Raw genomic sequence first — 18,244 nt, forward strand, 5'->3', positions numbered from 1 at the left:
TAGGAATAAGCATGTGCTTAAGTGCTTTGCTGGATCAGGGCCAAAGTAATCCTCGTGTTACAGGTTTGAGCTCTCAGAGGGTGATCCAAAGCTCATTCAGGTGAATAGGACGGCTCCCATTGACTTCAATATGCTTTGGGTCAGATCTTGTGCGGGCATGTGTAGACATACATAAAGGGCCAGACTCTGCAATTAGATCCATGCTGGGAGATCCCTGTGCTCAGCTGGAGCTCTGTTGACTTTAATGTGATCCCTGTGTCTGTGTGGCTCCAGCTGAAGGATCTGGCCTATAATTTGCCATCCACTTATCTTTTCTTCAAAAAACATGTTTTATTCTGTTGCTTTGGATTTTAACCTGCACACTTTATATGTTCAGAAGCACAGAGGAGAATTTCACGACACAATGGTCTTTGCTGCAAATGGTATTTACTGTACAATTGGTGTCCCATTTGCAAAACTGTCTCTACGAACTCCATGGAGTTGGGCTGCAAAACAAAGCTCAACCTATAAGTGTGACAAGCCTGTATCCTTGGAGAGAATTTACACTGCTCAGCAGTAATTTACACAGTTCTGCCCTGACTGATACTCCACCAACATGCTGAAAACTTCCCTTTGTTCACAGAGCTCAGTAAGGATTCTGGAGACAGAAGAGCTTTTAGAATGGAAGCAACATACTGGGTTTATGCCTCTTCTCAGCCATTGAAGTGATTCTCCCCGCAGGGAGACAGTCTGCCTACATAATCATTTTTTAAAGCAAGACTGTAATAGACAAAATTGTTCTCTGATCTAGTGGCTAGAGTACTGAACCATTATCTAAAGGACCTGTATTCTACCCCTACCTCTGTCACTGACTTGCTGTCTGACCTTGTCCAAGTTACTTCACCTCTTGAGTCTCTGTTCCCCCCTCCAGCCTCCGGCTGTCTTGTCTGTTCAGACTGTAAGGTCTTTTGGACAAGGACTGTCTCTTATTGTGTGTTTGTACCATGTCTAACCCAGTGGGGCCACTAGTCTCATTTGGTGCTTTTAGATGCTACCAGAATACTAATATTAAATAATAATATATAATAAATGATGGATTGTCTGTTGACCTTTCCTGCTCTTTCTTAGGGATGGAAGCCACCTATTGTAATAGAAATAGTAAGTAACAATAAAAACAATGCTTTGACAACTTGTTTGTGCATACAGGATGCATTGTAAGCTTTCCAGGTGCAATGATTTTGTGGCACAATTAATGTCACTTAAATGTCCAACTAGCTCATTGCACACAGTTATCAGGTAATTAGACATCTAAGTGATGTTAATTGTGTGAATAAATAATTGTGAGTGCAGAATTCTGGTTGGGGGGAAAAAAGGGGGGTATAGGCTCTACATATAGTGTGGAGAGAGAGAAAAATATCCCCACTCTTGGGCTGTAAAGCACATTTCACTTTTACATGCAAAGGTGACTTAGAAGGGCAAAGCAGCAAGCATATAATTACATTGTTATCTATCCTGTGTAGGCATGAAGGGCACAATTCTGCTTTCCTTACCTGTGTGAAATTCCCATTGGCATCCCATTGACCCCTGAACAGTGATTCATGGAATCAAGTTCTGTCATGTGGGTATCAGAGAAACCATCCCCTGGACCGCAACATCAGGCAGTTTAATACATACTTGTATTGAATATATCTATATGTACGTACACTAATGGTGCATGAGAGTTTAACAGGTATGTGCTATTTGTGGTAGGAGTTTTTTTTATTTGTAGCTATATTGTTATGTGGTGCTAGTGCTGATAATGATCAGGGCTGAGGCCAGCAAAACCTTTCACTTTAAAAGTATTTACATGTTAAAAGGGATAAATTTGCAAACAGTGATTGGTGAAAATTCACCATTTTCAATACTGAATAAGTTTTCCAAAGGAGGAAAGGGTGGGAGAATCAGGAGAGTGAGAAATTCTCCTCCTCTTTTAGCCCTTCTATTCAAAATCATGAATTTATCTCCAACTGAAGTGGGTTGTTGTGGAGAGGAGAGTGTTGAGAAAGAGAAAACGAACAAAGTGACAGCAGTGTAATTGTTTTCCACATGTGACGTTTCTTAACAATTACTGTAGCTCTTCGATTTTGCAAAAAATTTTGCTTTTCTAAAAATCCAAAAGAACAACCCTTCCCTGAACCCTCCAGTACTTTGTGTTACTTTTTTGTAGCCCTTCCAAACAGGACTATGCAAAAGATCAGCTGTAACCACATACCTTTCAATGTCATTTAATTTGGGGCTTGAGCCAAAGCATAATGAAGCAGGTGGGAATCTTCCCATTGACGTCAATGGGCATTGGATCATCAGGGCCATCATCGATGATGTGCTTCTGCTGTATTACACAGATTCACTGATCAAGACCCTGCCCAGAGGGAGAGCAGCAGGCTGCAGCCACTGTTTTAACTTATGGGGTATAGGAAAGGCTGCCTCCAGGCTTTGCCTCCAGTGTGCAGGAGCTTTCATGTTTAAAGCTCTCCCACAGCAAACTAAAATTTCATTGAGAGGGTTGTGTTGTGCTCTCCATGAATCTATGCTGTTCTCATTACTGTCACCGGGAGTGATCTGTGGACATGAAGAGCAGAATAATCATACTTTGCTTCACCGGAACATTTTCAGTCCCTCATTGACACCAGTAGGGCTCCACACATGGTTACAGTTAAGCACATGTTTAATGGATTAGCTTTACTGGGACCAGAGTGCTCAGCACCTTACAAGATGGGGCCTTCCCCTACAGGTGGACTCTTGTGCCTACGTGGAGTTCATTGGACTGTAGGGAGCCACATGGCCGGATATCATACAGGATCAAGGCCACAGGGTCCTCACTCTGATAGAAACAAAAATATTTTGTAACTTTTACCCTATACCTCATTACACCATCCAAGACCTACTCTTTCATTGTCCAACTCCTCAAAGCCATGGCCTATCCACATGACTCAGTGAAGTAAGTTAGCTCAACAGCATAAAATACTCCTTCCCTCTGTGTATCACCTGTCACTCACTGGCTTGGTGACTCGCGTGTGTCTCCAATAAAATTCAAGGGCTTCAGATTACAGAAAACAGCTGCACATGCTTCATCTGGGTTAATGCATTTATGTCAGGCTCAGGGCTCTGGGTAAGTGCCAAGAGCCTAGATCAGCTGTTTTACCGGAATGATACTGCTGTAATGAAACCCTGCATTATTGTGTTGCAATTATTTTTGCTTGCAGCTGGCTGTTCTCTATATATTTTTACTGAAGTGAGATGAAAGTATTTTGTTCTTAAAAATAGAAGTTTCTTTTCTGAATCATGTAGAAGTTTTGAATTACAGGTTCTGTCTATAAAGGGTGCTTCTCTAGAAGCAAGAATTTAATTTCAGAGAAAATAATTTTTAAAAAAACCTCAGAAACAAAAAAGCTAAAATGTCCTGAAACATGAAATAAAAGACTTCCTGAAGGAGAATAAGGTTAGCTATTAGAGTACTACACAGCAGGAAAAACAAGGTTATTTTTCAGCAGCAAGCCACTTTTAATAGCAAGTTATTCTTAAAGCTGTTCTCGTAATTTGGAAATCCTTTCTGTATAGAAATAAAAGAATAGACTTGGGTTTTTTAAACTGAAGAAAAATGCTTCTCCAGCCTTGAATCCCTGCATTAGCATCCATTCAAGCCCCTTCAAAGGCCTATTCATTTACATTCTTTCAAGTAACAGCTCTCTCAGGTTCTCCAGTCTGATGGCAAAAGGTAACTGAGTGCAATCATTTATCTTTAAATTGTTCCACTGTGCCCTTCTTCGTGTTCTTGTTAATAATGCCAGGTCTCCTAGGAGCTATATTTCATGCAGTTTCATTGCATATGCTTTTTGTGTGACCTTACCTGCTGTTTCCTTGGGGAAAAAAAGCTGAAATACCAACATACCTTAATTAAAACCTTGATCTCAAAAGATATTACTATATGTTTTTATTAAGTAAATAATGAAAGCACTTAATCGTGTCTCTGCTTTGTCATGGCTTTTGTAATTTAGAAGTGGTGACGCTGAGTTTTAAAGCAACTCTGCAAAGGTGTAGACAAATCCATGTGCCTGTTTGCAGCTTTCAATGAATCATAGAACTTTTCCTTAGTACCCAGGATGTTGCATGTTTGCCATACAGATTGGATGGAAGGGTTTAAATATTGGTTTAGTGCCCTTTGTGAAGAGAAATATCTTAAGATTGTACCTTTAATAATGTACCAATGTGTTACCACTTCAGAAAGGGAGAGTACATTTTTCTCCTGAGTGACAATTTATTTTAACTGATAAGTTATTTCTAGTCCTTGTCTATTGCAGTTGGAATGCAGACTGAAGAAAAAGATTATTAATCAAAGACAATGGAGTGAGTCTCTTTTTGTTGTTGTACAGGAAGTGGAAAGGAAGGTATGAATTTCACATGTGATGCGAAATGCTACTTTCCAGATTTCTTACTGGCATAGACAAAGCCACCACAACAAAAATTTTTCCACCACAGAGATGCAGCCCATTAGTTTATGCTGTTACTTTCCTTGAAATAACATCTCTGCACAAAACACTAAGCTTTTGTACAAAGATCCCATGTGGCCCCAATCCTTCAACTGATTCTATGTGGGCTGATCTTTGAGTGGGAGAGCTTGGATAGTTATAGTAGTTACGCTATTCTCCCATTCCACCCCTCAGTTGTTTGGCACTAGAGATGTGCACTCCAGCTGATCATTCTGTTTCAGGGCATCATAGGATGCCACTGTTTGGATGCTCTGTGGCTATTGGGCCATCTCCCAATTTTTGAGATTGCATAGTGGGTGAAATCAGCATTTTACATGGCTTTTTTTTCTTTTTTGGCTGGTTCAGCTAGATAAGATCCTGCATTAACGAGTGGTTATAACCAGCTGCATCTGGGATTTCTTAGCTGTTATTCACAGAACATTTCTTTTTCCTCAGAAAATCTCGATATTTTCATGAGTAGCTTTCACAAAACTTAATAAATGTGCTGCTCTCACATAATGCAAAATTGCAGCCAGTAGCACAATTTGATTTCTTCTTCCAACACCGAAGGAGTGATAATACCATGTTCTGCACTACTGATTTTCTGTTAGAAGGAGCTCCGTTAGGCAGAGGCACAAAGGTGAGGGGGGAAAACAAACTGTCTTCTCACCAGTGTCGTCTTCATTCCATTGCAATAATTCCTTCAACATCATATTGCCAATGGTGTGCACACACAATCACACGCTAAGCTCCTTAAAAACAACAGAGAGCTGTCCTTTTTTTGTGTCTGTTAAATGTGTCACTGATTGGATAACACCATGCTCAGGAAACTTGGGTATGTTTAGTGGAGTTAAAAAGAAACAGAATGCTAATATGCTACGGATAATAATGTTCAGAGAGGCCTAGTTCAAAGAGCTGCAGTTGTGTAGCTCCAGCTATGCAGAGGAGTGTTAAAATCTCTGGAATATTTGCAACATTTTGTATATTCGGTAAAAATAAAAGGCCATCAACTAAAAGTGTTTTGATCTTGCACAATTTGAAACTATTGATATGCTTAGCTGTACAGAGTTGGAGAAAGTTGTCAGAATCCCCACACAGACTCCTGTAAACCTCACTGCAGGGATGCAGCACCTTTTAAGGTAAAAGGTATCTTTTGGTGAAAAAAAAATATAACTTTGTAAGCCATTTATTTGATAGAGCTTGTGGGTAAGGCTGAGGGCCTGGGTCTTAGGATGGAGTAGTTGGGTATCTATTTTGCTGCTGTATTTTCTGACTGATGTGCTAATTTTTTGTGTGTGTTATGCTGATGGGTGGAATCCTTACATGGATTATCTGTAAAATTGTTGTCAGGACATCTGAGTTTCAAGTATAGGCTTTTTTTTTCTTCCTTGTGTATATAAAATTCAGATAAATGTAAAACATGCCAATATATTTAGGAGGTAGTTAACCACTACACAATTATCCTTCCAGTTCACAAAGTGTCAAAATTTGCACCCACAAACTGTCTGAGTCACCATGCAGTTGAATACAAATATTAAGTCTAACAGGGCATAGAAGGCAGATACATTTGAAGTAGATTTAACATCTGCAGCAGGTCTGGTTTTCAGCAAATCCAAAAGACGTTCCTGGATTTCAGATCTAAGATTAAACTATAAAATTGTTCACAAGGCATATTGAATTCCTGTTCAGATCTGCAAGATGTAGTTTAGGGCTTCAGACACATACTGGAAATGCCACAGCAGCATGGAGATATTAATTAGTATAGCTTCTGTGGGAGCATTCCAAACTACAGTCATTCTGGAGTGAGTCTAAAATAAGAATTAGCTTAATTTTACAGTCAGATTTTGGTGAAACTTGCCAAGCTTGTTACCAACTACATAAGGAAAAAATGGTTTTTGTAGGGAGCAGGACTCACCCCTGCAGCACCTCCTGCTGCTTGTCTCTGGGAATTAGCTCATCCAACTTCCAGAGCACCCTCTGCAGGCCAGTGTCCCACTGCCGCTTGGACCCCCATGTCCCTCCCAGACCCGGTGCCCCATTATCTGGGGTGCTGCCCCCCTGGCAGTAACCCCTTTCTCTCAGGGTCTCCCCTCCCTGGGGAGCCCCCACCCACTATCCTCACCTCGCCTCAGTATAAGGCTACTGCCAGTCATTGTCTAGCTCCCATGCCCTGGGGCAGACTGCAGTATCAGCCTACTCATCACTGGCAAGGTTGGGTTTGGACCTGCTGCCTTTGCCTACCCCTGGGCTGCCCTCTGCAACCCCCAGTACCCGCTGGCCTTCTGCTAGGCCACAGCCTGGGACTTTCCAGGCTGGAGCCTCCCCAGCTCCGCTGGTCTGGTCTGGTCTGGTCTGGTCTGGTCCATCTCCCACTACAGCTAAAGGAAGACTGGTGAGCTCCTGGCTCACGGCCTCTTATATAGGGCCAGCTGAGGCCTAATTGGGGCATGGCCCAGCTGCGGCTGCTTCCCCAATCAGCCTATTAGATGCTTTCCCTGCCACAGCCCTCTCCGAGGGCTGTTTTAAGCCCTTAAGGGCAGGAGCAAGGTAACCACCCTGCTACAGTTCCCAAAAAGCCACCAAAGTCTATTAATAATTCAGGAAAGAGTGAAACCACACTGAACATAATATGTTGAGCAGTGTACAAGAAAATTGCTTTTCTTTGTGAGAATTGCATGTGTGAGAGCAAATTTGTCAGTCTTCTTTAGAACTGTGTGTAGACTAGATACCTTTCCTCTTTCTTCATGTCTCTACACAATACAGCTCTGAACCAAGGAAATCTCTTTTATAGGCTGACAATTGCCATGCTCCAAAACCAGGAAGGAAAAGAGCTTCTTGTCTTACTCACCTGCCTGTTATCTCCTTAGAAGACACAATATGAATATGGAACTTTCTGTGCTCTGATTTATTTACCCTTTGGGATGCTATCTTGGGGTGCCCAGAACTGTCAATTACCCTGTTACCCCTTTCGTCAAGAAGAGAGGGACTTGCTTGTGCTTAATTGGTTGTCAGCGCCCTAACCACCAGCAGCTTGTTAGCCAACCAACCAAACTCCTCAGGCCTCTGCCAGCTCTTACTTCGCTTTGCAGGTTAAAAATAGGCATACACCCTATCCCTGAGCCCCTCTGAAAGTGCCCACTTGTAGTGTGTCCAGTCCCTGCCACTGGACATTCACAGAAATTCCCAAGGGAAGAGAATACACACAGCTTGCTTGCTACAACTCAGGATCAGAGCCTTTATAGTATCACGGCACTGTGATATATTTATAATGAAACAATCAGAAGTTTATTGTCAAAGATTAAGATTTAAGAGAGCGAGTAAGGATAATGAGTGGAAACAGAAATGTTTACAGATTAAAAGAAAAGTAGAACATTCATCTTAGAGTCTAACTTAATTTTAACAAGCTAAAATCCTTGTCTAAGTTAGTTTCTCACCTAAAGCAATCTCCTAGCATCATCAGCCCACATGGCTGGGATCCGCCATCTATGGATTCAAAAAGCACTGTCTTTTTGCTCTCTCAGTGAAAGGTAAAAGGTGCTGACCCTATCCTCCAGTTATAGTCCACTAAACCTTTGAAATGCTCCTCTAGACAAAGCTCTTTTCCTCCTGCTGTTCTTCCCTTCCTTTTGACTTTCTATCCCCCCTCCTGACTTGTATGTAAATAGGGCTTCCATTTTTTTGCCTTACAATACCTAATCTACATATGTACCTAGGCACATTCGTGAATATACATCCTCTTATCTGGCAAAACCAGTTTTTCACCTCTCTGGGTAGTAACACCTTGCAGAGGTGGCTCTAGACATTTCACTGCCCCAAGCACGACGTCATGCCGCGGGGGGCGCTCTGCCGCTCGTCGGTCCTGCAGCTCCGGTGGACATCCCACAGGGGTGCCTGCGGAGGGTCCTCTGGTCCGGCGGCTTCGGTGGAGCCACTGGACCAGCGGACCTTCCACAGGCACGCCTGCGAGATGTCCACTGGAGCCGCGGGACCAGAGGACCCTCCGCAGTCATGCCGCTGAAGGCACCCTGCCTGCCACCCTCCCGGTGACCGGCAGAGCGCCCCCCGCAGCATGCCGCCCCAAGCACGCACTTGGCTTGATACAAACTATAAGGACATATTATCAGTATATAGACATAACTTTTTAAATATCATCCGTACATATATTCCACAATGATATTAATGACCAGCGTGATCTTGTCTTTCATTTAAGATCTCCCATGACATTCTTTATAGATCAGTACTATGATATCAGTGTATGGGGTGTACTGTCAGGCCAGTCAGGGGCTACCGTTACAGAACAGTGAACCCTTTGCCAGGTGGCATTGAGGAGTTCTTAGGGACACAAAGCCTTCTGTATGTGTCTGCGCATTTTTGTCCTGTCAAAGGGATCACTGTTTACTGTAGACGGGGTAACAAGTGTTTAGTCATTCTTGTGTCTTGTCATGCGTCTTGTGTCATAATGGTCTTTACACTATATTTCTGTTCAAGCTGATGACTGCAGTATTGAGTCATAGTGCTGCCATGGCCTTGGCCTTCTGTAATTACAAACTCAGTACAAGAATTATAAGGTTCCATTGTTAGGGGTCAGAATTATAACCGCGCTTACCCTTAGATACTACCCATGTCAGCTTTTGTGGTGGTGTTTTTTTATTTAATTTTTAAAACAGTCTAACAAAACCTGGGAATTTTCAAGGTGATGGTGACATGGGGTGAAGGGAGGGAGCCAGGGAAGAAAGATTATAACACGTTTGAGTGCTCCATCTTACAGTGGGGTCAGGCAGTGTGGGATCAGGGAGGTGCAACAACATCCCTGGTGGCTCCCCTTCTCTGCTGTGTCCAGTGACAGACAATTTAGGAAGTAGATGTATTGTTATTTATTAGCATTGGAATCTCTCACACACATCTCAATGACCCTTGTCTTTGGAAGTTTAGGGATGTAATAAGTGCTAAATGGCCAACCCCAATTTTCATAGATTTTAAGGTCTGAAGAGACTGATCATCTTGTCTGACGTCCTGCATAACACAGGCTATAGAACCAGTGATAGCCGCATTAAGCCTGTGACCTCTGTTTAATCTAGAGCATGGCCCTTAGAAAGATATGCAGCTTTGATTTAAGGATTTCAGGTGATGGAGAATCTGCCTTATCCTAGGGAAGTTGTTCCAATGCTTACTTACCTTCCCTGTCTCAAATTTGCAACTTATTGCTATTCCTCATTTGTCTAGCTTCAGTTTCCGGCCATTGGATCTCTTTTGCCTTTGTCTGCTAAATTAAAGAGCTGTCTGCTATCAGAAATCTCTTCCCCATGTAGGTACCTAATAGACTTTAATCAAGTTGCATAACGATAAAGACAGGTGAGTGATATAGGGTCAAGCTGGATTGTTTGGTAAAATGGGCTCATTTGAACAACATGCATTTTAATACAAGCTACATCTGAGTCTTCTCTTGGATTAACTAAGTAGATTGAGCTCCTTAAGTCTCTCTCACTATAAGGCATGTTTTTCAGACCTCAAACCATTTTTGTTGCTCTTTCCCTTTCGAGCTTTTCAATGACCTTTTTGAAGTGTGGGCACCAGAACTGGACATAGTAACCCAGTGATGGTCTTATTAATGCATATAGAGAGGTAATGCCACCTCCAGCTTGATATTTTCCTGCTTATGCACCCGAGGGTTACAATCACTCTCTTAGCTATAACATTGCACTGACAGCTCATGTTCTGTGTGTTATCTGTCATGACCCCTATGTCCTTCTCAGTGTCATTGTATTCCAGGATACCGTCCTCTACCTTATAAGTGTGACCTCTGCATTCTTTGTTTCTAAATGTATGACCTTGCATTTAGTTGTATTAAAATGCATATTGTTCAAATGAGCCCAAGTGATCCAGCTTGGCCTGTATTACTGACCTGTCATTGTTTACCACTCCACAATTTTGGTATCATCTGCAAATTTTGCCAGCAATAGTTTTATATTTTATTCTAGATCATTGATAAAGATATTGAATAGCATGGGGCCACAAACAGATCCCTGCTTGAACCCAGGAAAAATAAACAAAACAAAAACTCCACTCAGATGACGATCCCCATATGCAGTTACTTTTTGAGATCTGTCAGTTAGCCAGTTTTAAATCTATTTAATATGGACTACTTTGATTTTATATAGTGCTAATTTTTTATCAGAATGTCATATGGGACTAAGTCATGTGCCTATTGAATTATAGGTAATTACATCAGTGGTTATCTTAACCAAACTTGTAATCTCATTATAAATTATACTGAGTTTTTTAACACACGAGACCTATTTTCTATAAAACCATGTTACCTTTGCCTAGGCTCAGAGTCAAGCTAACTGACCTATACTTACCTGAATGATCCTGTATGCCCTTTTTTAAATATAGACACAACTTTAGCTTTTTTCCAGTCCTCTGGAACTTCTCCAGCATTCCAAGATTTGTTAAATATCAACATTAATGGATCAGAGAGCTCCTAGGCCAGTTCTTTTGTAACTCTTGTGTGCAAGTTATCTGGTCCTGCTGATTTTAATCTGTGTAACTTTCAGAGTAGCTTTTTAATATCCTTCCTACTTATTGATGGAATAGAAGAATTTCCTTACCACTACAAGACATGAATACAAGACCCTGCTTCTTTCCAAATTTTCCTTACGCCGGTTGTAGTGAGCTGGTTGGATCTTCTTTTGAAGTATTTCAGTGGATGTTTATCTAAGGCTACCAGCAATGTCATATAATGCAGTGGCTGCAAATCTCTAGTCAAGTCCCCTAGAAAGCCTGTGCGATGATGGATATCTTTCAGTAGGTCCCAGAAAAGTTAATGGGAAATCCTATTTCACAGGAAAAGGGGCTGATCATCTCCTACATTTCTAGGTATCCTTTTCACAATTATGAGAGGAATGTATGTGTGTTTGAGAGAGAGGCTGGCTGGCAACTTACTGCCTACTTCCTACCAGTCAAATCCCTTTCACAAGGAGGGAGACGTGTCCCCATAAAGCTGACCAGTTAGTAATTTATTTCCATTCCTGAAAAAGGAAGGGAGAAGCAGAGGGATGTGTTGTACTAGAATATCACCTCCTTGGGCTCTGCTGTCTTTAATCATAACTAAATCTCTCATGAGAATGTGATCCCATCAGGTTTCTGTTGAATTGCTTGGAGAATGAATTTTTTTGGATTTAAATTACAAAGGCTTGGTTCATTATAGCACTGAGAACTCTCTCTGGCAGGTCTGCATGTGGGATGGGGAAAGACTAGTGAGTGCTAAAACTACTTCCTGCAAAACACTTTGTGAATTTATACATTGACATCAATAATGCTACTTAGTTGCAAGAGCCCAGTTCATGTGGGAGAGTAGAGCAAAGTCTGCAGTTCAGACACTTGCCAACCAAAACCCTCCTTATCTAAAGGCTAAGGCTGTGTCTACGCTAGAGAGCTAACAGCGGTGCAGCTGTACCGATGCAGCTATGCCTCTGCAAGATCCCTTGTGTAGCCACTCTGCGCTAACAGGAGAAAGCTCTGCCAGCAACATAAACCATTCCCGGTGAGCGGCAGTAGCTGTGTCGGTGGGAGAAGCTGTCCTGCCGACATAATGCTGTGCACACTACCACTTTTGCTAGCGAAACTTATGTCACTCAGGGGTGTGTTTTTTCACTTGATATACTTATAAAGCTACCCTGCTGATCTTTGCCTCAATTCTGAATCTAGGAAAAGTCCTTCCAAAGAGGGGCATGTTACACATAAAACTTGCTTTAATCATACTTCTGGTTTATGTTGCTGGCAGAGGTGTGAGACCACTGCATTTTATCTTTTAAGCTCTGTATCCTCATTAAGAAATTAAAACATTTGTGGGCCTTTCATGTAATCTGCCTCCCTCTGGGATGTTTAAGTTATCTGTCAGCATGGTGATATGAGCCATAAAGGTTCAGAGAATTACCTCAACAGTATGACAGCCTCTTCCATTTAGACTGGAATCCAAGGCTCCTTTTCCCTCTGAGGCATTCATTGAAATTCCATGCACGGTTCATTTCTCTGGTTGTTTAACAATGTCTCTCATGTTTGCCCTGATTTTAAAAAATGCAGAGATAACATGGAGCAGGATGATATAATTGCAGTAAAGAGGCCCTGGAGCTTGCCGTAATAGGATAGTTCATCTGATGTGTATTGCCATTAGGAAATAACCTACGTATGTATGTTCTCAGGGGACAGTAAAGAGGCTTTTAAGGAATACACTTTATGTAGTATGAAAGCTAATGAGCAAAAGAGCAAGTCTGAAGAAAAACTATTGCTGTAAAAAGCATGGTTCCACTTCCTGTCCTTTACTGATCTCTTTGAACCCATCCAGTCTGAATATGGTCTCCTCTACCCAGTAATGTGATACTTTTCATGCAGTACAGTCAGTTTCTGGTCCCATTTTCACAACACTGTGGTCTTTTTCATTTTCATCTAAAAATAAATAGCATGTCAAAAGCGTGGCAACATTGAACGCAGGATTGAAACTGCTGCTGTATGCATAAAATAAATAGTATTGTAGGATAGCAATCTCTGATATTCCATCCCCCATTTCCCCTCCCTCACCCCAAAGAAAAGATTTGCTAGGATAGTGTAGTTGCGTGATCTCCCTGAGAAGGTGATAAATTAAAGCTCTGTTACATAGAATCTGAAATATCCCATCTTCATCCTTTCCCCATGCAATAGCCCACCTAGCCACTGTGCAGTGAGGGGATGCAGACACCAACCCACAGCAGTGAATATTGAACAAGGGAGGGAACCATCCCCACTGTGCAAGTTGTGCCGATCCACAAATGCAAAACTTAGAGAAGAAACTGACCTGGGCAACTTGTGTCATTTACACTTCCATGAGGAGGAATTCAGTTTTGCAGAGGATGTGGTTTCCTTGAAGATGAACATGGGCCAGATTCATAGGTGATGTGCAAGGGGGTATAATTTACATGTTAGTAAATGGGTAGGAGAGGGCTCAAATTGGAGTAACTTACATGCTGATGGGACCCAAACTTACACCAATATATACACTTAGGCTCTTTTCCACAGAACTTCTGAATGTCTTTTATGTGTCAGACAGAGACTAGCTGTCTGTCAGCATATGAATTCAGATATTTCATTTCTACCTTGTTTCCCTGGAACAAATATATTTTTATTGCCATTAGAATGAAAATCTCATTCTCCATTTGTGTTTGAATCCTCAGTATTTTCTCTTCAGTCCTTGTAATGCAGGATCATATTCCACACTTACGAAAAAAACAACATACAGTTTAATGCCCTTTAAAGGCCACAAGGCCACAGAAGTAGTGGTAGGTTTTAATGATTTTTATAGCAGCAGTGTTGCTTTCGAGCTTGATGCAGATTCTCTTTGTGATATGGTGACCTAGCATTCCCACCTTGACACTTTGCCTGAGAGTGTGAAGTGGAAACAAAAAAAAGAAGATAAGGAAACAATATTTCAGAATCACGAACACCATAATTTTGAGAGAGTGTGATGCTAAGGATTCCCACATTAATTTGTTTGTCCTGCCATATGTTGTGGAATAGGATATGTAGGATTTTCTGTGGTGCTCATAACCACAGTACTGTATCTGAGTGCTACAGATACATTAGTAAATTTATCCTCACGGTGCCCCTAGGATTTAGGGAAGAGTTTAATTCCCATTTTCCAGATGAGGAACTGAAGCATAGAGAGATTAAATTATTTACCCAAGGTCACACAGGATATCTTTGACAGAGCTGAGACCAGAACCCAGATCTCCTGAGTCCCAGTCCAAAGTCTTCACCTCATAGTATAAAAATAATTATTTCCTGGTGCCGGGCTTGTATAAATACTGAAGAAGCATCTCTGCTGTTGAATATCTTCAGTTAAGATGAGGGCTTTTGGATTGTCTTTTTCATGGTAATAGAAAATGGAATCTCTCTGCCAAATTTAAAATCCATAGTTGAGTATCTAATTGCCATGAAAGTGTATTGTATTTGTTACATACGGTGCAGCAGTTCCTAATATCTTGACACACAAAAGGTCTGCCGAGAGAGTGAAAAATAGAAGTGTTTTCAAAAGGAAAAACACATAAATGCCATATTGTTCCCTTAGTCCATGCAAACAGCTCTAATTGAAATCAGTGGAAGTTTTATGTGCATATCAAGAGCACACTTTAGCCTTTTCAAATAAAATTTTTAATGGGCTAGATCACCGTCATACACATTTATTCTGAGAGCAAGGTATAGGATCTGATCCAACTCCCAAGGAAGTCACTGAGATTTAAATCAAGCCCATGTAGAATATCCTGGGAGCAACAAAATAAGTCTTGGTGAAGCAAGCATGTTTTTTCCACTGCCTCTCATCACCAGTGCCGCCCCAAAACTGTAGTGGTTTTAGACTTCTTGTTGTCATCTCCTCTGAGAATAAGACCCATTAAAATGCTACATTTTCTGTGTACCTAGTCAAACATTCAATAATGAAGTGAAATTCTAGCATTCAAACAAAAGTCATTTGAATACATGTGTTACTCTAGGAAAATATCTATAGCCAAAGGGTGTGAAAATTCTACCCCCATCCCCAGTTTTTGCTGAAGCAACAAACTGTCTAGCCCAGTAAATCTAACTTTCTACAATGTTTGCATCTTGCTCACGAATCTTGCTATGAATTAAGGAACTCACTTTGTTTAATGTCTGTTACCCATTGGTGCAGTTGTCAATCACTTTTCACTTTGCCAGTTTCACTGTGCTTGTTACATTTGTGGCATGTATGGGCTCCCTGTGTTTGTGCATGTATCTAACATGTGGAAAGGCCAAATTCTGCCCTTGGACAAAAACAAGCAGCTTCCATTGCGTTGCATTGCATACCTTTGAGTTGGAGTCCTAAATAAGGAGTTTGATTTTGGTAAAGAATGGTGCCAACTACTGGGGTTCTGCACTATGGTGTGTTGTGTGACATCCATAATATTGTTATAGCCAAGAGGATATGAATTGTTTAAAAAAAACCCAATCAGTTCAGTATTAATTTAGGGCTAGATTGTGGCCAGCCTCTCTGCATGTCCACAAGAGAGAACAATAGCCATCCTGAAGGGGTTAGGGATATGGACCCATCCCCCCTACATATAACCTACAGGAGTCGGCAGGCTAGATAGCGCTGTACCTCTGTAAGGATTCTAGGAGTCGGTACCCACACTGCAAGCTCCAGGAGACACTCGGCCTGATTCTCATTTACATTAAAGCCCCTTTACTCTGTTCTAACAATGGGAAGGGGCCAAAAAGTGTGTCTAGATTACATTCCTCCTCACTTGGAAGCTCCTTTGCTCTATGAGAGCAGTGTAAAGAGACCCTAGTGTAAATGAGAGGTCTATTGTGTGTCTCAGTGGAGCAGTAATACTAATGAGAATTGTGTGATCATGGGAGACTTTAACTTTCCAGATATAGACTGGAAGACAAGTGCTGGTAATAATAATAGGGCTCAGATTTTCCTGGATGCGATCATAGGCGCCAACTCGGTGGGTGCACCAGCAGCTCCCCACCCCACCCCCCTGCCCCAGCTCACCTCCACCTCCACTGCGCCTCCACCTCCTCCCCTGAGTGTGCCACTTCTCCCCCTAGCTCCCAGCAGTTCCCGCCGCGAAACAGCTGTTTCGTGCAGCAAGCACTGGGAGGGAGGTGGGAGGAGGGGAAACACCGCGCGCTCGGGGAAGAGGCGTGGCCGAGGCAGGGATTTGGGGAAGGGGTTCTGTAGGGGCAGGGAGGGGGTGGAGTTGGGGCAGGGACTTTGGGGAAGAGGTGGAAACGGAGGCGGGGCAGGTGTGGAGTCGGGGCGGGGCGGGGGGGGCTCGAGCACCCACCAGCACCGGAAAAAGATGACACCTATGGATGCGATAGCTGATGGATTTCTTCATCAAGTAGTTGCTGAACCAACAAAAGGGGATGCCCTTTTAGATTTGGTTTTGGTGAGTGGTGAGCACCTCATAGAAGAAATGGTTGTAGGAGAGAACCTTGGTTCAAGCGATCATGAGCTAATTCAGTTCAAACTAAATGGAAGGATAAACAAAAATAGATCTGGGACTAGGGTTTTTGATTTCAAAAGGGCTAACTTTAAAAAATTAAGAAAATTAGGGAAGTGGACTGGACTGAAAAATTTATGGATCTAAGGGCGGAGGAGGCCTGGAATTACTTCAAAGTTGCAGAAACTATCTGAAACCTGCCTCCCAAGAAAGGGGGAAAAAAATCATAGGCAGGAGTTGTAGACCAAGCTGGATGAGCAAGCATCTCAGAGAGGTGATTAAGAAAAAGGAGAAAGCCTACAAGGAGTAGAAGATGGGAAGGATCAGCAAGGAAAGCTACCTTACTGAGGTCAGAACATTTAGGGATAAAGTGAGAAAGGCCAAAAGCCATGTAGAGTTGGACCTTGCAAAGGGAATTAAAACCAATAATAAAAGGTTCTGTAGCCATATAAATAAGAAGAAAGAAAGAAAGAAGTGGGACTGCTAAACACTAAGGGTGGAGTGGAGGTTAAGGATAATCTAAGTATGGCCCAATATCTAAACAAATACTTTGCCTCAGTCTTTAATGAGGAACTTAGGGATAATGGCAGGATGACAAATGGGAATGAGAATATGAAGGTAGATATTACTACATCTGAGGTAGAAGCCAAACTCAAACAGCTTAATGGTACTAAATCCGGGGGCCCAGATAATCTTCGTCCAAGAATATTAAAGGAACTGGCACGTGAAATTGCAAGCCCATTAGCAAGAATTTTTAATGAATCTGTAAACTCAAGGGTTGTACCATATGACTGGAGAATTGCTAACATAGTTCCTATTTTTAAGAAAGGGAAAAAATGTGATCCGGGTAACTACAGGCCTGTCAGTTTGACATCTGTAGTATGCAAGGTCTTGGAAAAATTTTTGAAGGCGAAAGTAGTTAAGGACATTGAGGTCATTGGTAATTGGGACAAAATACAACATGGTTTTACAAAAAGTAGATTGTGCCAAACCAACCTGATCTCCTTAATTGAGAAGGCAACAGATTTTTTAGATAAAGGAAACGCAGTGGATCTAATTTACCTTGATTTCAGTAAGGTATTTGATACGGTTCCACACGGGGAATTATTAGTTAAATTGGAAAAGATGAGGAGCAATATGAAATTTGAAAGGTGGATACGGAACTGGTTAAAGAGGAGACTACAATGGGTCATACTAGTGGAGTTCCTCAGGGATTGGTTTGGAGACCAATCTTATTTAATCTTTTTATTACTGACCTTGGCACAAAAAGTGGAAGTGTGCTAATAAAGTTTGCGGATGACACAAAGCTAGGAGGTATTGCCAATACAGAGAAGTACCGGGATTATCATACAGGAAGATCTGGAAGACCTTGTAAAGTGGAGTAATAATAATAAGATTAAATTTAGTAATGGAAAGTGCAAGGTCATGCATTTAGGGATTAATAACAAGAATTTTTGTTATAAACAGGGACTCATCTGTTAGAAGTAACAGAGGAGGAGAAGGATCTCAGAGTATTGGTTGATCACAGGATGACTATGAGCTGCCAATGTGATATGGCCGTGAAAAAAGCTAATGCGGTCTTGGGATGTATTAGGTGAAGTATTTCCAGTAGAGATAAGGAAGTGTTAGTACCGTTATACAAGGCACTCATCTGGAATACTGTGAGCAGTTCTGGTCTCCCATGTTTAAGGATGAATTCAAACTGGAACAGGCACAGAGATGATCCGAGGAATGGAAAACCTGTCTTATGAAAGGAGACTGAAA

At 41.7% G+C, this 18,244-nt stretch overlaps 1 protein-coding gene across 12 annotated transcripts in view; it reads left to right on the forward strand.

Moving 5' to 3' along the window:
• Positions 1 to 18,244, forward strand: part of ARPP21 (cAMP regulated phosphoprotein 21) — a 260,922-nt gene that overhangs the window by 234,489 nt on the left and 8,189 nt on the right. The window contains exon 20 of one of the 12 annotated variants that reach the window (XR_003998880.1): positions 1,500 to 1,708. The exons of the other annotated variants lie outside the window; for them this stretch is intronic. The gene's annotated coding sequence lies outside the window, so the exon portion shown is untranslated. The remainder of the gene's footprint in view (positions 1 to 1,499; positions 1,709 to 18,244) is intronic. 12 annotated transcript variants of the gene reach the window in all.

The sequence above is a fragment of the Gopherus evgoodei genome, chromosome 2, assembly GCF_007399415.2.
Source record: "Gopherus evgoodei ecotype Sinaloan lineage chromosome 2, rGopEvg1_v1.p, whole genome shotgun sequence".
Classification (NCBI taxonomy): domain Eukaryota; kingdom Metazoa; phylum Chordata; order Testudines; family Testudinidae; genus Gopherus; species Gopherus evgoodei.